Source organism: Eulemur rufifrons, chromosome 3, assembly GCF_041146395.1.
Source record: "Eulemur rufifrons isolate Redbay chromosome 3, OSU_ERuf_1, whole genome shotgun sequence".
NCBI classification, from domain to species: domain Eukaryota; kingdom Metazoa; phylum Chordata; class Mammalia; order Primates; family Lemuridae; genus Eulemur; species Eulemur rufifrons.
In genome coordinates this window covers 66,018,765-66,041,581 of record NC_090985.1, presented here as the reverse complement: position 1 = coordinate 66,041,581, position 22,817 = coordinate 66,018,765, and the positions used below count along the sequence as shown (strand labels likewise).

At 35.8% G+C, this 22,817-nt stretch overlaps 1 non-coding gene across 1 annotated transcript; it reads right to left on the bottom strand.

The window, feature by feature from the left end:
- Positions 1 to 303: 303 nt before the first annotated feature.
- Positions 304 to 410, bottom strand: LOC138382037 (U6 spliceosomal RNA). The gene has a single exon (XR_011233215.1). It is a non-coding gene; the product is annotated as a U6 spliceosomal RNA (small nuclear RNA).
- Between the last annotated feature and the right edge of the window lie 22,407 nt (positions 411 to 22,817).

Sequence of the window (22,817 nt, the reverse complement as noted above, 5' to 3'; positions counted from 1 at the left end):
AGTCTCTTGGTTGAATCCTGGGGGTTTTCCAGATATAACATCATATCATCAGCAAAAAGTGAGAGTTTGATCTCTTCCTTCCCTATTTGGACTCCCTTGATTCTGCTCTCTTGCCTGATAGCTCTCGCAAGGACTTCCAATACTATGTTGAAAAGTAATGGAGACAATGGGCAGCCCTGTCTGGTTCCAGTTCTAAGTGGGAGTGCTTTCAGTTTTTCCCCATTCAGTATGATGTTGGCTGTGGGTTTGTCATATATGGCTTGTATCATTTTTAGGTAGGTTCCATCAATGCCTATTTTGTTAAAAAATATGGAACGCTTCACGAATTTGCGTGTCATCCTTGCGCAGGGGCCATGCTAATCTTCTCTGTATCGTTCCAATTTTAGTATATGTGCTGCCAAAGCGAGCACCCTCCAATTTAGTCTTACTATCAGATGTCCTGTAAGCCACGGGCCATGATCTCTGTATATTTTAGTTCACTGGTGAACAAGGAGGAACATCTGATGAAAATAAATTGATGTGAGTGACTTAAATCATTCTATATATTCCCATTGATGGTTAAGATTACAATATACTTTCGATGTTTATCTAACAATACTTGATTGCATATATATTATCAACAAATTATATATTTCAATATGATTATATACAGGTTGCAAGTTGGTCAGGTTGATTTCAATTGGTCAATAATTTCACTTTTGTTTTGTATAACAGTTTACTGAGAAAGGGTGTGTAAAAATTTCTCTCCCATTAGGTAAACTCCAGGAAGAAACATCTGTCTTGTGAAGGGAGGGGATCCTGGGTATGTTATAAAGTACCTACAATGCAGTAAACCATTCAATGAGCCCATGTTTCTTTAAGGATATTTAGACCTGAAAACATTTATGTGGTCCAATTAGGGAATAGAAGAAAAATAGCTGTTTTTGTCATATGGATTGATCCATATGCAGATTTGAAGATGAAGGAAAGAAAACCAAAATATAAGTGTTCTTGCTTTGAAAAGTTATATACAATATGTGATTATATTATATCTTACTTGTTAACTAGAGTGGGTGCAATCAAGCCCTAGGAAATTCAGCAAGGTTATATCTGACCACTTCCTAACAGCACCACTTTCCTAAAAGTAAGCAGAATTCTAAATGAGAGCTAAAGCAAAGATATTCCTGTGCTTAGAGAGAGGTAGCCCAAAATGACTTTTAATTGAAAGAAGCTCAACGTAGCTGCATTTGCTAATTCTATCAGATCAAAATGCCTTGATCTTGAGTGATAACTAATGTGAATATATTTATTAGTTAAATCTGCATATACTGGCATATATTATACTTTATATGTATACACTCTTAATCATTTGTATTTTGACTTATATCCTGTCAAAGAATGATGCATATTTATGTCTCATTGCAAGTAACAGTTGTAACTTCTCATTGATTGTTAATGCAAAATTAATCTAATTAAGATATCTCTCTAATGAGTTTTGCAGTGTATTTTCAATAAATAATTTCTGTTGGTCTTTATGCATGATCATAAGGTCTAGGAAAAATCAATATTATATTTCAGATATGCCTTTTTCTAGGAGAGATGTAGTGTAGCAAATGATTTTAAATGTATAAGATTAGAAGTTAACTCTCGACATTAACCTTTTAGGGTTGCAATAGTAACACAGCAGTAAATTCTCAGCTTCTAGTAGATATATTATTATTGTCATTGATAAATTATTTTCTATGTATCCATGTCCCCAAAATACATCCCCAATATTAGCCCCTGGTTGTTGGCAAGGCATCCAGTATTTCCAGTTGCCTCGTCCTTTAGGATTTAAGTAAAAATTTGTCTCAAAATCTCTGTCCTAATATGTCTGGGGATTCAGGGTGTGTGGATTGGCCAGACTGACATTTTATCTGACACTGAGGTTCTACATTTCTTCTAAAACTTCAATTGTCTTCATGTCTTATAGCTTTTAGCTATTCTGGTCTCTTTCCCCTCTGTGACCCAGTCATAAAACAAAACACCTTCCCTTGATTACTTTAACATATGGGGGGGTGGGGGAGAGAGCGAGAGAAAGAAGAAGAGAGAGAGTTGTGAACTTGTATTAAATATTTTAAGAAAATTTGAAGATTTTATCTAAGTGTTGCATTCATTTTGAGTGTTTTCCTAGTGAATGTTAGACATTTCTACTGCCACGCTCATCAGTGGGAATGTCCTGCTAGCCAACACTTCTGTATCCTCCACAGCTGTGCCATGTGGAACACCCCACATCCATCCATAGAGTCCAGCTTCCCTCCATTTCTGGGCTCCTTCCCCTCTTCCTCCTGGCTGCCTCCAGGAATGACAAGAATATTATGCAGAGCAACATAGCTCTTTTTGTAGAACTCTTAACTGCATCCTAGCAATGTTCTGAGGGCTATCACAGCAGAACCAATATAGATCCATATGTTATTTTGAGAAACAAAATAAAATTCTCTTTTCTCAGATAATTTTGATGCCATCTCTGAACGAACAGGTTTTTCTCCCCAGACTAGTTGTGTATTTCCCAAGGTTATACAAACATATACATGAAATATATACACACATATATTTCACTTTCATTCCATTTTTATTTCATCCTCTAGCATTTTATCCCTGTATAGTTAATTCCTGCTAAAAAATGTAAATGTTCATATTTCCCTAAGCTTTATTTAAATTACCAACTTGGTGATGCTAACACTTGCTACTACTATCATCTATTTTCTCCTTGCATTTAATGGTTGAGCATTCTGCTGCCACCTCTCCCCACCATCTTGTCCTTCCTTAATCCTCTCGACTTGGATTCCATAGCTACCACTCTGCTAAAGGGATTCACCAATGCTCTACTTCTAGGAAAATCCTGCCTTCTTGTCTTTATGTAAACTTTTTTCTTCTTAAAGCTCTCCTCCACGGGAGTTTCTCCAGCATTTGGCACTGGTGGTTACCCCCTACTTGATTTCAAGTCCTTGTTTTTCACCATCCTACATCTTTTTCCCACTTACTGTGATTTCATTCGCTGAAATTCTTTTACTTCTATTCTTACTCATAAAGAACTCATCCATTGGTTTTGCTCCAACTAGTACCACTAGCCAAATCTACATTTCTAGTCATGATTGCTCAACATCTCAATCTTGCATTTCAACTCCCTGCAAATGCTACTTAAAATATGAAACACCCAACTCATTACTTTCTTGGACAAATACATATTGTATATTGTACTTATTTCTTTATTGTCACCATTCTTGTCTGATAAATTTATTCTAATGCTTTTCTTCTTTCAAATTCATCAAGTCTAATGGACTATTCCTTTAACTACCTAATACATTTCTTAAATTGAATCTTCTCCATTTCTACAACAATCGGTATAGAACAATGTAGCTCATACCTAATTACTACACACTTCAGTCTTTGCATCTTCCTCATCTCTAGAATAATTTCTCATACTAAACAGTGTGAAAAATTTGCTACTTAAAGTTTTCATTATATGCACTTACCTCCAGTATCTTCTCACTCCAATACAGTCAGCATACATTTACCAGTGGTTTTGGCTTTTTTTTTTTTTTTTTTTTTTGTTAAGTGCAATTTGAATCAACTCACTCCATGTGATCTGGGTTTAAATTTCTATCACCATTTTGGTCTACTCTACACAGCATAAGGTCCTTTGCAATGGCTCTTCTTCAGCAGGAAAACTGGTCTCAGCCGTTCTTATTCATGTCTGCTGCTTATTACCTCAATCATGGCATTTTCCCTGGAATGATCCTTCTGTGTCCCTCACTCAGGATGACCATTTCACTAAAGCTTTTCTCAAAATTTCAAAGAGTCTATTCTGAACATATGGCCACCTTGTCCCAATAGAAGGCTACTTTCTAGATAGCTCTTTCCTCTGCACATTAATATAACATACCAGATATGATCTTTATGAAGAATAACCCTTTTGGATTGCAAACTCCAGGGACAAGTAGTGTGTTTTCTGCATACTTTTTAACTGTAGTACATTAAGTCCAGTGATGTGCATCCAACAGATGTTAAATGGTAGGTGAGCTATAGAAATAGGCAACAATATATTCTATATGAGTCATTAAGAAAGTTCCACACTCTCTCCAATTATAACCTACTCCCCTACTCCACAAATTCCCTTTCTTAAAAAAAATAAAGCTCAATTATTAATGCAAAATAACTGAACAGAGCCATGGAGGAGGAAATACTAAAATACTAAAATCTCTTTCATTCTGAAGCCCACCCAAACTGAGCAATGGAGAGGTGACACTCTGCCTCAGCCAGCATATCTTTAATTTCTCCCTGCTCCAGCTCCTATTATCTCTCTACTGCCACAGCTGCATACTGCTATTGTCAGTGGTAAAGATGAGACATCTCTAATTAGAGGGCAGGGTAAATTGCTTTTATCTACTTTTAACATGCTTTTACATGGCACCTGGTACACAAGCTTTAGCTAGGCAGCCATAATTTGAAAAGCAAATGAATGCTCAGAGAAATACGATACGTTTTTTAAAAGAAAATTAAATATATAGAGTAGCAAAATCAACATGCTGGAGACTGCAGAGTTTTAGAGCTGTCAGAATCTTGTGTGCCTATGTATCACAGGGAATTAAAATAAGCAATCAGAGTCCATGTACCCTGCAGAGTCCAGTGGTCCTTATCTTTCTTTTTCTGTTGGAAGCAAATGGTGAGATTTAAAGTCTAGAAAAATTAGCAGTGCAAGAAACAGACTGATGGTCTCCGATTGAAAGTCTGGAAGAGTAGATTTTTAGGTGAAAGAGAAAAAATTCAGCAGAATCTTTCCTGACTCACATACATCTGATCATCTTTATAATAAATCAATCTATTGTGTGTGAATTTCTGTTTGTGGTTTTGGATTTGAGTTTTATATTTTTTAGCAGCCCAGAACATTTTCAAAAACCAAGCAATTTATCAGTGTTTGAAAAATAAAACAAAGAGAAACCAATCACAGTCAGATCCATAGTGTGCTGGACAGCAATACCATTCAATAAAAATATCTGACATTTATTATGGCTTGTAATACAGATTCCACAACTAGTAGAGACTGAGTCATATACAAACTCCATGGGCTCCTCTCCCTCTGATCATTATCAGTAAAAATGCACCAAGTATTTTCCTCCAACAGCATCCATCACAGTAGGACATGTGCTTTCTGCTCCTTGCCATTATTATAGCTCTTTCTCATGCATATGTTCTATTACTGCTATAGGACCTATGGTATTGCCCTCCAAACTTTGTTTGCTTATTTTCTTGGAGATTGCCTGATTACTGGCTATAACTTTCAGGCTGTAAGAACTGGCAGCTCTAAATAATAACAGGGATACACTGTTTATTTATTGTTGCTTTGGAACAGAAAACCAACTGAAGTCCTTTAGTGTAGTGGGTATGAAGGACTTTCAGCTACGAAAAGCTGGCACTGTAAACACAATGGTTCTGGCAGGGGAACTGCCTGATTAGGGATCCCTAATTTCCTCAATTCCCATATGCAGGCATCTATATGCATTTAGAGCTTGTGAATTTTTTCTATTTTCGATATACAATGAATGAGAGGGTATAAAGGGCTAAAGCAAAAGGCATATTTTAGAAGTACCTCTAATTTAAATATTTGAGCCATATGCAAGATTAGAACATGTGCTTCATTGCATTAAACACTACTTAGAATGTACCGATTCCTATTTTAGTCTTTGTAGTAGTCATTACCACGGTTGGTGAAATAGTTCTCTGCCTTCCATGCACATGATAGGATTGCATTTTCTCTGGCCCTCTGTGCTTAGGTGTGCCCCTGTGACTATTACTGTTCAATGCTTCATGAGTGCAAATGACATCTAATGGCTACTGTGAGACTTTCCAGCTTGTTCTCTCTCTCTCTATCTGCCCAGGCAACAAATAACATTCAATATCATGGCTAATCGATCAGCTTACATTCTAGAGTAAAAACAATGTGAAGAACCCAGAAGTGACCCATGTTGATCACATAGCACAAGCAAGAAATATAGTTTGTTGTTGTTTTAAGCCAATGAGATTTTAGTGCTTCTTGTTATTGCAGCACACTCCAGCCTACCTTGATTACTATTATTATTCATTTTACATTCTTAGCATAGATCCACCTACTTTACTTGTCTATATTTAGCTCCCTAAGCACACTTTGATCATAGCACTTAACCACCTAAATTATATTTACATTGTCTCTGCTCTTTATTAGTTTATTATTTTTTGAGAACACAGACATCTCACTCATCTTCATATATTCAGCCCTTTGTACATTGCCCTTATATTGCAGATGCTCAATACTATTGATTTGAGCTCAATTCAATTTACCCAATGTCGACGTTTCAGCTCCATGCTCAAATGGTGAATGAGCTACAGTGACAATTATTCTTAAGTAACATTACTTGGATATATGTCTCTCTTAAAGTTAAAAGAGGCAAAAATGATGAAGTTAGTGCGGTAGAAAAATATGTTACATTTAGAAGGCTTGTGTTAGACTTCTGGTTTTGGCTGTGTGACACCTGATACTTTATTTTGGCAAATATTTATTAGTTGTCTCCTTACCATATGCCAGCATTCTAGACCTTCAACATACTAAGAGTAATAAGTGTTCTTGAGGAATTAACAGGGTCATGGCAAGTCACATAGTGAGCTACATTTTTATCCTCTTTGACAAATTAAAGACAATAATATCTACTTAATAGAATTCTGAGGTTTGAAAGAAATAATATATGTATATGAGATTTTTAAATTTCAAAGCATTTCATCAATGTGAACATAAAATATTTTTATCTTAAAATTTTTGAATAATATATTTTTACCAGTAATTATCTGCACAAATGTGTCATAATTCAATATTCTAGGTATTAGATGACTCGTTTCTTATGACAAATTGGGACCCACAAAGAAATAACTTTTAAACTATTTAGTAACCATTATGAAATTTTAGATCTGTGTTAAGTTTAGAGAAGAGTGTGTATGTTAAAAAGCAATAGCAACAAACATACCTTTCATTTGGCAGAATGCAAGTTCTAATTTCCAATTTTAGGAAAGATAATTGTTCTTGAAAAACAACACTGATTTACTTGTATATCTAGTACAAAACAATAATCGAGAGTGGGCAATATGTAGGAAAAGAAAAGATAATGATTGTGCCTACCAGGTGGCAAAAACTGTCGCAACCTCTGGTCATAAAATTATTTTTCCAAATGTTTATGACATATTCAATAAAGAATTACCTAAAAATATTTTGTTTATTGTGCTTTATAAATATGTCATCAATAATTATTTTTGGCTTTCATTCACTTATTCATTCATTCAAAGAAATATTGATTTGAGTGCCCATTCTGTTCCAGATGTTGCTCTGGGCCCTGCAAATACAAAAGGGAATTTCATATCATTGCTGCCTTCAATGAGCTCATGATGTCTTGCAAAGTTTTGCAAGTACAAAGAAATGTATTACATTGAACCTCTTGAAATTACTTGATAAAATAAAAAACTGTAAGTTGAAGGCATTACTCTAAACAAGCCTAAAATCTAGTTGGGTTATGCATAGGTATTAATAAGTAGTATGTCTTCTCCATACTTTTAAAACCTTATTATAAGTAAAGAATATTGATTACAATTTAATAACCAGAAATATTTTCTGCACTTATTTTATAGACTATGGAGCAAGGTCAATCTGTGAATGAGTGCAAAGTGCCCTCTGAAAGAAGTGGATGTCTTACATACGTAAACTCAAATGACAATTTGGAAAAAAATGACCTTATATTGAGATTTTAAAAGATCTTCCTTTTCTCTGGGACAGGGAGTCAGCAGTACAGCTTAAATTAAACTCCACATAAAGAATACACTGCTATGATACTGTGAAGTGACAACCCTTGGTCATATGGATGTTTATCTAGGGCCAGCCGGGGATCCTGGCAGGGGATTTAGTCAAGGGCAGAGACCATTCAAGATTCCATGCAAGTTGGGGGCCAGGGCAATTGTGTCTGCCTCCCAATTTATTCCTTCTAGAGATATAGCAATTTACAGGTGAAATGGATTTGATCCCTGCTTAGCTCTTTATGTGAGTCCTGGTTGGTCTAAACTATCAGGGTATTCTCCTTTTGCCAAAATTATTGGTTCAGAAATGGGTTTGTGAGCTAGGCATAAGCTAATCAGTGATAATATTCTCCTGGCTATAGGGTTTGGTTTAGGAAAGGATAAATGATTTGAATTGCTCTAATAAGAGAGAAGCATAGGACTTCTGTTGGGTGGTTAGAAAAAAGAGAAGGTATTTCTCTCTTCCTGGATGTGAACCAGGAAGCACATATTTCTGGAATCTGCTGGCAGCCATCTTGTGACATGAGAGAAGCCATTTTGAGAGTATGGGCAACAGAGAAGGGTAGAGGCAAGAGAATGACAAAGAAATGGAGCCAAAAAACAGTGATACTGTGAACTCTGTATTCTTTTTCCACTAATCTCAAACAATTAATAAAGTCTTGTAAGGACAGTAGTATCATGGGTAAATCAGAGATAGGCTGAATCAGGTCTGAGAGAGGAGAATGGTGTCGCTCCCCCATAGCCACCAGCAAAGTGTAACTATGTGCACCAAGAGGGTCATCAGCTGTGGAGAGAGCTACCTGATGAGGCGGCAGAGGAATTGTACCCAGCAACAAATACAGCAGCATCTAGAAACTCTCAGAAATATCTGGGTGACACCTGGAAGTGAGAAACAGGATGACAAGGTTTGTGGGATGTTTTTTACCATAAATTGAGCTGCTCAAGATACTATTACAGAGAACGTAATTTTCAATCCACTCTTAGGTGTACAACGATAAGTAGTCTGTGTATTTCCTGTAACTCAATCTGATATGTGATTTTTTCTTCCTGGCCAAAAATTTAATATAGTCAACTCCAAATTTTCTTTTTTTAACTAATTTAAGGATTCTTTGTTGTTTTCTAAACCTTTCCTCCCTAGGTGTTAAATCTTCTTTATGATTTTTTTATTTTGCAATACTTTTGATACTTTTCTTTAATATTACTGTATTTTATAATACTTAACAATGTTTTTACACAGCACTATGGAGTAGAAAGTGGAGAGATTGTGGTTTGGGGTCCACTGAGATCTTTGGGTATGAACATCCCTCTCACTGGGATTCTGGTGATGTGGCTGCCCTCCAGAAGCCTCCACTCATTGCTACCCTCATTCTGTTCCCGTGTTTATGGCACTGAGGCTCCAGAGATTGTCCTTCAGCTTCTTTTATACTTTCTAAGTTTTTCTTCTCCTCTTTTCCTCTCTGGTTCTCCTGTATTTTCAAGTCCGGGAGAATTAGCTTTAATTTTGTTTCTATCTTCTCTCTATGCCATAGAAAAAATGAAACTGGTTATAAATGAATATTTCCCCAAATCCATGGCTTATACAACAATTTGGGCTTTGTGTCTTAGAAAGATGAGAATTAATACCATTTGTTTTCCTTTGCATTTGTCTGCACCTTGCTTTTCTGTAGTGCTGGAGTCCAAGGTTGAGTTTTCTGGGGCAGAGGGCAGAGAAAGAGAATGGATTGGGGTGGGTAAACAAGAGGATTACAGGGATTAATAAACACCTTTGGTAAATATTCTACTACTGCAGTGTATATGGTAGTAGTACAAGATTTATACAACACACAGCAATGCTAAACTGTGTGTCACAAAGATAAATATTCTAGAATGTCTCAGAAAAGGAAGAATTCTGTGAGTTCCAGGAACTCAGGAAAATTTACATAGAAGACCTAGGAGCTCAGAGAAATGATAATAGACAAATCTAAGGGTGGGGAATTCTAAGTTAGGAGAGCAACAGAAATAAAAATACAGACAAGGGAATAAATGTGTTCTGGAAAAAGTGAGAAAGTTCTCACCAGTCTTGGTAATATTTCCTGGAGTGTAGAGGGAATTAAGACAGCACATTCATGTTTGATTGTGAAAGATCATGAAAATGAGGCAAATTGTTTGAGATTTGATGAGGTAGAAAATAAGAATGTATTTGAGAAGATCACAATATAATAATAGCTGTTTTCAAGGAATAGCTATAAATGTTGTCTAGTGATCATTCTTGCCATAGACTTACCCTTTCATGAATACATCATTCTTAAAAAAATAATCTTTAAGGAAGGGGGTTAAAGAAATGGCAAGTGGACAGGTTACCCAAGCCTTTTTAATAGATGTGATTCTGTCCAACTTCTGGCCAGTAAGGACCAGGGTGAACTTAGGGATGTCAGTCATTTGGAGCAATATTGTATCATTATGATTAGACTCTGACTTTCCCATTTGATTGGTCCTTTAATGGCCTAAATGTGTAAGTGTTCCCCAAAACCTGTCTTTGGTGGGCTCAGCCAATTCCTATAATAGGGCCATTCTGCGCAGCTGTACCTGTACAAGCATAAGTGGCTGTCCTTCTGAAAGCCTGAGGTGTTGGTGTTCTTTATGGGTGGCTTTTATACACAAAACATTACTCACTAATTAATTCAGTTTTAAAAATTAACATTCAAGTTTTAAAGGCATAAACTCATAAACCTAGTTCTTCCTGGATCTATTGAGTTCAACTTATATTAACATATATTATTGTATTTTAACAATCATTATTAAGAGAGCTTTTATAACTTGAGTAATTCATCTTATTTAAACATATTGAGCTGCCCGTATAAATTTAAATTTTTATTTCCTTTGTAAGTATTTTACATTTTCTGATTGAGTAAAATTTGCCTGAGTCGTTAAGTAACACAGAATTAATACATAAAGTTTATGGATATGGTGAGTCTTAAGACATCTTAGATATTACAGTACTTTTTGAAACATCAGAGTCTCAACTTTCAATTAAAAAGAGCAACCTAAATCCATCATTCAATCACATGCTTAAATTGAAATCTGTTAGATACTTCAATCAGCTACAATCTCTTACATATTATAAGTTTTTAAAATATCAAAAACATAGATTATTTCTTATCACAAGTTAATTAAATTATGAGTTTGATTTGGTTCATCATTTCTCCATTTAACTCCATATTTATTTTCCCAGGATTAAAAATAATCTACTTAGGAAACCAATTGTGTCATTCCGAATAAGTTGGGGTTCTCTTAGAATAGCCCTCTCAGCCAGAGTTGCTTATCAACAAGAGATTGTGGCCCATGAGAGAGCAGGGGCTGCATACCTCTAGGGACATTGTCCACAAGATTAAAAAGGACAGATAGAATTACAAATGCAATCTGATTTTGGGTCCACAGTAAAGTCCCATGTCAAAAAATTCTCCATTTTACTTAAAGAAGTTGGCAATCCACTTCAAAATTTTAGGTAACTTCCTTCATATTGCAGTTGAATTTTTAAAAATTTCTTTTAAAATACATCAGATTAGCATTTTTCTTTTACTTTTGTGGGTCCATATCATACTTTCTAGGATGATTCTGACATTTAAATGACAACCAAATGGTGAAATGTTGTCTAACCAGAGTGTAAGAGAAAAATTGGCCCTCATTAATATTTCTCTAACATACCTGTAAACCCGTTACACATTATTCTCTGTTGTAACTCAATGAATCTTGGCACTATGATGGTGAACAAAACATAGTTCTTGTCATCAAGGAATATAAGTCGAGTAAGGGAAACAGACAAGCAAAGGAAAACTTGCAAGCCATATGTAAGTGCTGGCTCTAAAATTAATAGGAAAGGAGACCAGATATTCTCTTGGAATTATCAACAAATTCTTTCCAGAGGAAACACTTTTGATTGTTGCCTTAATCCTTCACATCACTTTAACGCTTTCCCCTGGAGCCATGCTGAACAGTAGTTCCCAGAGTGCAGTCCTGGTCTGGTAGCATCATCAGTATCCCTGGGAACTTGTTAGAAATCCTGACTTATCACTCCAGACCTGCTGAAGCAGAAGCTATAGGGGGAAGCCCTGCAATCTGGGTTTAATAAGCCCTCCACGTCATTCTGATGCTCATTAAGTTTAGGAACCACTGCACTAGAATAAGAGTAAGCTGGTTAAGGTTGATCTCAAATTATATGCATATTGAAAAAAGCCTATGTTTCCAAAGTGAAGTCATATAAGGGATGTAAACTATGAAGAGTTTTGGAGATGACTGCTGATTCCTCAGTGAAGACCACAAATTCTGGTTTTGGGTACTGAAATCCACTGTACACGGTTTGAGGGGAAACATGGTGCCAGATGTCTCAGATGATCACTGATCAAATATATTGCATTTAAGTATCCTTAGTGATTCTGAAGTGGATGATCCCAGATGACCTGTTGCAGGACTATCAGCAAAAAGATAAAAATCTATTGAACAGAGGCCTTTGAATTATGCTCTTTATAGTAAGTTTAGTTCCTAAAAGCACAGACTGAAAAGTAAAACAGAAAAGCTACTAATTTACTGGATGTTTTTCTATTGGGGAAACAATAAATAGAGGTAAGAAGAGCAGCAGGCTTTCCACAGGACAGTAATTTTTTTAGTGCAAAATCACTCTGGGCTAGTCCTGTGTTAAATCACTAAGATCTACTGCGTGAATGAAAGCACCAAAGAAACCCAAAAGGAACCCAAACACATGCAAAATGATGACCCTCAGCACCTTCTGATTTATTTAATAAATTTGAAGTCCATCAAGATCAAGGTCCTTGATACAGAGGGTTCCACTTCCCTTAGCCATCCTTGGTGAATCAGAACAATAGCACTAAGATTTAGCGTAAGAAATTAGGTTAGATGACAGAAATAACTTGCCCCTGCTCCCAGACCTAAGACGGTCACTTGAAGCCTCAATGATTTCCCTCCAACATTCCCCAGCCTTATGAATAAGACAGGAATTTGGCAACCAGCTAGTACTACTTAACTCTAGATTTATTCAGTGAGAGAAGGAAAGCTATTCAGAAATTTGGGAAGAAAATGATAAGGATCCTATTTTTTCATAATTATTTAACTAAGATAAAATTTTCAAAGTCCATTTATGATTAGTAATAATTCTAAAAGAATGAGTTTGGTTTCTAAGGCTAACTCCTCTTTTTACCATGACGTCTTGATATTTATCGATTAAGATGATGTGACTATGACTAAAATTAAAAGTTATCTTTCTTTGAAACTTCCAAATATCCATTTCTGTATCGAGTATCTGTATTATTGATTAGATTTACTGGTCAAATCAGTAGGCCTGCACATTTTCAATGTGGAAATAGACCAGGTGGAAAAGACAGAGGTGCTCCTGTGGACGTTGAGGATGAGAGCTTCTCTGGGTTCAGCATGAAAGCTTACAAGTAGATGAAAGTCATTTCAACTCTCTTCCTATAAGCAATTTTGCTATTGTACTGTTTAGATGGGATAGTGTTAATGTGTTTTAACATCTGAGATGTTAAATTATATTTACCAAAGTTTAGAATTTGGCGTTTGTAAAGGTGGGACATGTTGCTTGACTCAGTGAACTGACATTGGGTTTTCTTTTATTTAGGGACTAGGTCAGGAGGGTAAGAAAGAATGTAAAGTTTTGTTTCCACCTTGAAAGCAGAAAGTAGGAGCCATTATAAACCTGTTCTTAAACCTTATTTAGAGATTTAGACTGCAGCTGACTGTTTTCCAATCTAGTTATAGGCATATCAGAGAGCAAAGAGATTTTTCATGAATAAACAGGAAAATCACTTTTATATTGTAAATAGGGAATTCTGAACCTTCATACAATCAATCTTTCCCAAAATATATTAGATAAATGTAACATATATTAACATCCAGCATGAGGCACGCACAATAGGTTATAACATGCACTATAGGTACTAAAGAAGTTAGTTTATAACAAAATACAGTATCTCTAAGTTATAGTGCCTAATATAATACATAGCAATTAATTCGTTCCACAATGGATGGTACATAATGAAACTTGCTGTTGCTCCTATAGTGATATCTTAATAAACAACATAAGGATAGACATCCAAACTAAAGAATTTTGTGTGAAAAACTTATTGAATGACATCTTATTCAGACCTATTTGGAGCTAGATGGAAAATATACCAGATTTCTTCCAATGTCCCTCTCAAATGGAATTATTTCCCAGAGAAAGTCACCACTCCCAAAGTAATATGCTCCTTTGCCAGTCAGTCCTCTTTCTGGAATGTCAAGGCTACATCAATTCTTGCCGCACCCTAAATAATGGATCTCTGTGGCTTGCACAAGCTAATTCTCAGTGCAGCCGGAGCTCCAGCCCTTCACATCCTTAAGCTGAAAATTAACAGCAATTTTTCATTATGACACTGGGACTCCAACTGTGCACATAAGTGTTTCAGAAAAAATGCAGCATGATATGATTTCCGTACATCTATATATTTTTTGAGGTTTCAAGAAATCACGGCATTTTTCAGACTCACTTATGTAAATACAATGATACTCTAATAGAAGGGGAATTATCATTATATTTCATTTTAGATGTTTAAGAAAGAAAAACCTCATGCTACAAATTGGAACTAGCATTGTTTTCTTGATTTATAGGGTTTGAAAAGATACTGAATAGCCCCTCCCCAATGCAATATTTCACATACTTTCTATAGGTCTGTGAAATTTCTATAATGCAGCAAAATAAGCCTTGCCTCAGGTTTAACGTCTTCTGTTTATTAGCAGAATACTGTGCACCTGCTCAAGACACCTGCACATTTTAACTTAGCATTTTAAACCAAATTCAATCAAGTATGCATTAGCACCCTGACTCACCATCTAGTACATTAAGGATTTAGGGTTCAATTCATAAATTGCTTAGCAAGATGGATGTACCCTCTCCTCTTTCTCCTTGTAGCTCCTCCAGACCCACCACCCCATGCAGGGGATTATCTATCACAGTAGAACAGTAGCTTTATCCTACTGTCAAGTGGCATTAGTAGGTTATTTAACTCTTAGGAGGCAAATCCATAAGACTCATGGTCTGTTGTTCATGAGACAACAGGAATTTTATTTGTGATTATAAATAGGCATATTTTCAAAAGGAAATGTCCATCAATCATGAGAACATGAACCTGTGCATGACAATTTTTCTTTTCATTTGTAACAGCAGCTGCCAAGTCTGTTTCCTATAGGTAGCAGGAAAAAAAAACAAAAAAAAACAAAAAAAACAAAAAACTGGAAGCCCTTTCTTTTTCTTCTGTCTAGGTTTGGGCTTATTGTTGTTGTATGTTTTCTCAAAATATGTGCATTTGTTTTTTAAACTAAAACATGGCACAATAATAAAATATTTTATTTCTTATATTTGAATATAGTCTCTCACTTCTCTTCCTACGTCTTTGACCACTCATCTTTGTTTTCATTAACTAGCTTCTGCTTTTTGGTCCACCTTTTGTATTTACTCATTAAGAAAATGTTTTCAGTTCCTGCTATTCCTCCAGCACCATCGTAAGTGCTAGCTAGTAAACAGCATTCAACAACATAGAAAATGTTTCTTGCCCTCATATACCTTATATCCCCACGGTAGTGAAGGGTGGAAGTAGAAAGTAATTGGGTGAATAAACAGATAAATAAAAACAGGAATATAATTTACCATAATGGTGACATGAAAAAATATAAATAGGGAAATACGATAGGAAGAACCTAATTCGGGTGGATGTTCCAATTTCTCTTTTTAATTCAGTTCAATTAATTTTTATTTTATTTTATATACTGACGTTGAGCCAGTCCCTCTTTGATAAGGTCCACAACAGTGAACAAATCTGGCCTGTACCTTAAGAGAGGTCACATTCCATCAGAAAGAGAAAGATGTAAAAAATCACAATAGACTGTGACAAGTACTATGATAAACTTCTGGTCAATGGAATAAGGAAATTTTCTGATGCTACCCCCTGGGGTGAAGGGAACTTTCCAGAGCAAAGAACAACTGAGAAGACTGTTGAAGGAGCAATAAGAATTAATTCAAATGATTACAAAGTTAAAGAGCATTCCTGATAGACAGCAAAAGCATGAAAATTTAGATAATTTTGTACATTTGGGGACCCATGTTCAGCATTAGTAAAAAGCGTAAGTATTTATGTGCTAGGTTAAGCAGTTGAACTTCATCCCAAAGGCAGGAAGAAACTACTGGAATATATTTTTAAAAAGTAGAGATGAGATCAGATTTGAGTTTTAGAAAGATCATTTGAACAACCTGAATGGAGACATCATTCCAGCGGATGGTTAGGGAGCTGGACAGAGGCAGAGAGAGCAGCTAGGAAATGCTGCAGTAAGTGCAAGCAAGTCACAAGGGCCTGAACTGGCACAGTGTAGGCATCCAATTATACATATATAAATAAATGAATGTCTGAATTTAAAGGAGAGCCAGCAGATAGGAGATTCACTGGCTTATTGATTTGAGTGAACTCAAGGAAGGCTTGTTGTTCTAATGAAATATAATGTGAGTCACAGCCTTAAGCAGAGGCACTGGTGGGTGGAATGTGCTCACGTCCCAACTGAGGTGCTCTAGAGCAGTGGTGCTCAACTTGGGGTTCTTTGTCACGCAGGGAACACTGGGCAATGCATGGAGGAATTTTGGCTTTTCACAACCTGGGGGAGGTACTTCTGGAATCTAGTAGGTAGAGGCCAGAGATATTGCCAAACAACCCCCATAGAACAACTCCTCACAACAAAGAATTGCCCCCAACAAAATGTCAGTAGTGCCAAGACTGGTGTAGAAGAATAATCTCAGCAGGTGTGGGTAAGCCTACTTAGTACAAAGCCTAAGGAACAAAAGCCACTGCATTGAAGGTAATATCTAGGCGATGAGGCCTAGCTCCAAGACTCAAAAGGGCTTTGGCTCCAAGTCTACAAGTTCTGTCTATGTCAGTCGAGTAATTAGGCTGTTTCCCCATCCTGATTTTCTTTTCTATGCCTTCAGAAAAGATACAGCTACAGGAGATATTTGTAGGACACATCTTGTTGACATTTACTTCTCTGTAACATGCATACATGTTACTGTTGGTCATGATGTGATGCAGGAATTTTCTAATCATTTTGAGGAAGAAAAGCAGCAACATACGACATACTAGATAGACCAACACACACAGGTTTAAAACCTGTTTTAAAAGTGTGATGTAATCAGTTACCAATCAGAGAGAAATCAATAACAGAATTGGATTATCTGAGAAGGTTGGTCTCAATTAATGATAATAATAGCTAATATTTATTTAGTGCTTACTAGTCATAGTCCTTCTATGAATTTACACGCATTGCTCACTTAATCCTTAAAAATCTTTATGAGGAAGGTAGTACAACTATTTGCATTTTGCAAACAAGGAAACTAAGACACGTGGGGTGGGGGAGGGGGGTGTCATGAACTTGTCAAAGTCCCACAACAAGTGAGGGTTGGAGCCAGCACTGACAGCCAGGTATCTGACCCCGCAGCCACACTCATACTCACTGCTACGCTGCTTCTGAAATTACATGCTCTAATTATTACAATGTCACACTGCTTTCCACGTGGACCAAAAGAATCTATTTTTTCTTGGAAATGAAATGGAAACAGACACGCAATCCTGTTCCCAGGTTTCCTTAGTAGAATCTGTTGAAGAATTCCAATTTAGCAAGTGGGGTTAAGATGGGGGGTTTGTCATTCTCCCCCAGATCATGAACACTGGCAGGGAGTGAGTCGAGGATTTCAATTAGTCTTAAATTGATATGATGGGGACTCCTCATTTCAATGGAACAGGAAAATTCTTGGCTGTAAGAAAACTTGAAATAAAAAAATAAGTGGAAACAGTTTCTTTAAAATTGAAAGATGATATTGCCACATGTAAGTATTGTGAAGCCTCTTTGTTTTTTTGTGGAAAACCTTTTTGAAAATGAAAATGCATCTAGTGGTGAAGAAAAATCCATATAGGAATTAAGTCTTGTTGGAACCTAACACAGCTTGCAATAAGTAAATTCTGTATTGATTCTATCTGTATAAGCAAGTATAGAAACAAAGTAAATAATACATTTATAAATGAGGTCCCTGAAGTACAAAACACTCCCAGCATTAACCTTTAAAAACATTTTTTAAAAAATTTCCAGTCAAAGTAATAAGATTGGAACAATTTTGTTTTGTCTCTTGCTTTTCTTTTTCAGATTATTCTTCAATGGTTTATTTCTAAAATAAATAAATAAATACAATAAACTTGTAGCAGCCTTGAAAATGCATTTTGTTCTCCCAGAGATACAAAAAATTAAATTTCTTGAGAGAAGATAGGAAATTTTAATTTATAAAAATTTCTAGCATCTGCCATAGAGTCTTGCACATAGTAGGTGTTTGTTGAATATTGAAGTTTTTGGAAAGTCTTCCCAAAAGTTCAAAGTAATTAACAGCTAGTGTCTAATTTGGCATAAATAAAATATGTATGACAAAGGAGAAAGACGAAGAAAAGAAACATGAAAGATGAGGGAGACCCCAAGAAATTTGCAAGTAATTTGACTAATTTCCCTAAACATTAAATGGCAGACTCAAGGCCAGTGTCTGTATGAGCAATTTGCACAAATGTGTTATGACTTGAGGGTTGCACTTGATAATGACATTTCAAATAACACTTCATAAAGCAAATTCACCCACATTGTCTCCCTTAGACCTCTAATGTTCTTATGAAAACACTGCTATAAGTGTCTCCATTTTACAGACTCCAAAAGATTCAATAATCAATCTAATGCCCAAATAAGATTTGAGCCTTGGTCCTAAGAAAATGAAGCCAGTATGTTTTGTTACCTCATAGAGTTTTTACACATTTCTTGAATCCTTCCCCACACTGAGATCTGTTTTACCCTGTTATTTTTCAAATGAGAAAACAGTCCTTTCCACCCTCACTTAGGCATTCTCCACTCAAGTGTGCGAAGGAGCCCAGAGCTTCATGAAAGCAGAGGGATTCAAATCACCTTCCACAGTTTTCTCTCATCCTCCCCAAACTACTCTATGCATGGTCCTTTTGGTTTTAACTGTCATGGAAACCAGACCCTGAGATTTATTATATCATCCAGTGATAACTGTGTTTTATCAGTTTCAGAGCTTGTGGGTTTTCTGTAATCACTTTCATTGGTGTGATGGGTGGAGGCATCGTTTGCTGTGTGCATCCTTACTCTACCGCAGACTTCCATCTTGGAGATGGATCTCACCAGGCCTGTGTTTGTGAGCACACACCAGTGCCATGTCCAGTTGCACAGCTCTGGCACTGTTATACTCAGCAGCATCTTTGAAAAAGTGAGGCCAGTTACCTTCTTAGTTAACTAGAAAAGAGCTTGCTGGTTTGGGGCACTCAGTGGGTGGCGGTGTAAAATGATGGCAAATGCTTTTCTTCCCTTCCTGCACACAGAACACGTCATATATTCCCTCACTACCCTGTACCATAGGACAGGGTGTCAGATGGAGGGGATTTTAATCCTTTAATAACTTTACCAGGTCTAGGGAGCAGTACCATTTTTTTTTTTAATATTTTGGTTTATTCTACCCGAGAATAGGAAAAACAGGCAAAATTGCCCACAAAATATATGTGCACAGTAAAAATTATGACAAGAATGCTCTCCAAGATAAACAAGCTTTAGTTCCATTTCCTCTGAGAAGCCAGCACTCGCTGTCATACATTGGTAACTCTGGTTTACTGCTTTGAATGATTCATGAATCAATGGCTTAACCTGGAACTGGTTTAAGAAACTTAATGGCAAATTTCCACTACAGAAACTCAATGTGTTTGCTTAAAAATAAATTAAATTCTGACCCAAAGGATCCAGAAACTGTCCTATAGAGAAAGCCACCTTTTACCAAGGAGATGTTTAGATAACTTGTTTATTTTAAAGCCTGTTCTTTTTAAATTAAGTTTGAATTTTCCTAGCTAGGAAATCTGCATTATTAACTGTCAGCTATAGATAATACAGAATAAGAAAATCACATGGAACAAGTCAAGGCAAGACAGAAACATGAATGATTATTTCTCTTCAATTTCCCTCTTTTGGGTAATAGAATTTTGATGTGAATAATCGCCATACATGATGGGTACAATATTTTTCCTCCTTTCAGTTTGATGATTTTATTTTTAGTAAACAAGTTTTCTTAAGCTTTTTCTAGTGCTTCCCCTAAAGAAATAATTGGGATTATTGTCTTTCATATAGCAGTGGGAAATGACTTAAGTAGGATCAAATGCTAACTTTATTAAACCTGTGCTCAGAATCTCCAGTTGTTAAATCAAGGAGATGAGTAGCTAGGGTCTTATGTTTAATGCCTACTTATATGGTAGCCGAAATTCATATGCTATATTTAGTTCACTGTACAATTAATTCATATCTAACCTTGAAGAAGTATTCAAGGAGTTAGAAAATTTATGATTTGAGATTCTTTTATTTGTGAATTGTGAGCAAGCGAATTTTTTTAAACCACTGGTATTAGAAGGCTAAAATGAACCTTAAAGCTAGTCATATTATGATATATTTTCACTATGAAGTGGTTAAATTTCAAGAAGACAGATTTTTAAAATTTACATGATGTCAAACCAAGTCTCAAATTTTACTTCTCATCTGTTTGCTCTTGGGCTCTACTTGTGTTTACCTCTAACTCAATATGGACAGGAAAAGTCTACAAACACTTCAGGATCTTTGATTCATAGAAATTAAATATCTGATCATATTATTTAAAGCCAAATATCAATTAGAACCATAAGCACCAAACTAAGGCTTTTCTAAGATACTATCTCTGACTAAATATATAACACTTTAAAAATATTTAACTAGTATTAAAACCTTCAGAAAAATTTATTAAAAGGATTATTAAAATGATCTGTAGGCTAGATTAAATAGAGCATAAACTAGTATCTATTTTACAAAAGTATTTTAAAAGATGTTGAAAGTACAGGTTGGAAAGAATAAAAAAAAAATACACTGGTAAGTTCCTTTTTCGTCTTTTTGATGTTGAAAGAAGTTAAGAAGTGGAAAGTGAGTACTTCATTTCAAACTTTTAAAGGAAAATCCTATAAAATGTACCATAAAGAAAAAGTAAGGCTGTATTTTCAATAACCTTCAGTAAACCTTTCAGACAATGTGAGGTTTGACTGGTTCTTCCCAGTTCATTACAAGGACGGGGCAGCCACACACCCAAGCCACATGAAGTTGGCAGCCATCTTTAGCCACACTGTGGATGCCTATGACTTCTCACCTTTCTGTATTCTAGTCCCTCTAACTAAATATTGTCCTCACCATATCTGACCCCTCTTTCCAGGATCCATCTTGTTAAATATTAATAATACAACCCAGGGCTGGGCTCTGTGGCTCATGCCTATAAACCTAGCACTTTGGGTGGCCAAAGCAGGAGGATTGCTTAAGACCAGGAGTTTGAGACCAGCCTTAGCAAGAGCAAGACCTGTCTCTACAAAAAAAAAAAAAAAAAAAGAAAGAAAAATTAGCCAGGCATGGTGGTGCATGCCTGTAGTCCCAGTTACTCAGGAAGCTGAGGCAGGAGGATCACTCGAGCTCAGGAGGTGGAGGTTGCAGTGAGTTGTGATGATGCCACAGCACTGCAGCCTGGGCAACAGAGTGAGATGTTGTTTTGAAAAAAAAAAGAAAAGAGAAAAGAAAAGAAAAAGAAAAAGCAAACCCACAAACCAGCTGTTATTTTCTATATGAAGGCTACTCCGACTGCCCTGAGCAGAACTGTTCCCTGGATCTTCCTCTGAGCTGCTTAGACAACTTGTTCTTAGGATCAGCATGTCCCTTTGTGATCCTATCACTAAACTATAAACTTTTCAATGGCAATTTGCCATACTGTACTTAATTTTGTATTTCCATGACCTAGTGTAAGTTTCTGGCACGTATCTGATTATCAAAAAGTGCATAATAGTTAATGAATGAACAAATGAGAAAAATTTCAAGGTACTTGGTTTTGCTTGAAGGTGTGTCCCTAGACCTTTTTGCCTTTTAAATATTTGACCTATATGAGGGGAGTGCAAACCATCTCAGAGGTTTCCAAAATGAGACTCAGTCTCAAAAATGTAAGATTTAAAGATGATCTAAGGCTAGGAATAAGCAAAATATGTAGCATAGCTGTTCACCACTTAGTGACCCAAAGAATGTTATTTAGACTTTCTTATTTATCAGTGGTGGGAATAAATGGAAACTTATTGGAAACAAACTTATTGGGACTTGTAGAAAGAAATTTGGTAAATTATACATTATATTTTATCCATCTGAGATAGGTAAAAATTTTTATGCATAAGGTTTTTAATGTACTGTTACTTTAAGCTGAAAGCAAAATATATAAACAGTTGTTCAACAACAGAGGGATAATAAATTCATTCAATGGAGTATCAGGGAGTTTTTATAATTTATAGAAAAGTGCTAATAAAATGGTATTATAAAAAAAGAAAATTTTATGTACATTATCACTATAACTATCTAAAAATATGCATAGAAAAATAATGATTAAAACAAAAAAATAATGTGGGAAGAGTTTTTTCCTTATTGAACCTTCTGAGTTTTTTCTTTCCCTGGAACAAATTTATGCTCTTTCACTGTCAAGCACAAATTTTAAAAAGGTGTGCAAAAAAAAAATACTGTTAATATTCAAGGTATTTTCCTAAATAGAGTTCTAAAATATTATAGTTGGAATGAAAGTTATAGAACAATGATTTTCACACTTTTCTGAGGAAATCCGGGGATCAAAAGGGTGTTTGTGTGTTTGCATGTAGTGAGTAATGTGCGTCAATCAGAATAACTTCATTCTTATCTGTTTTATTTACTGTCGTTCTATAAAATATATTGTTTGAAATAAGCATCCTGCCACTGAAAATAAATAAGCTTGAAAACTATGGTTTGAACATAAGGTTTGGCGTAACCCTTTTAAGTTACAGATGAAGAAATTGAGG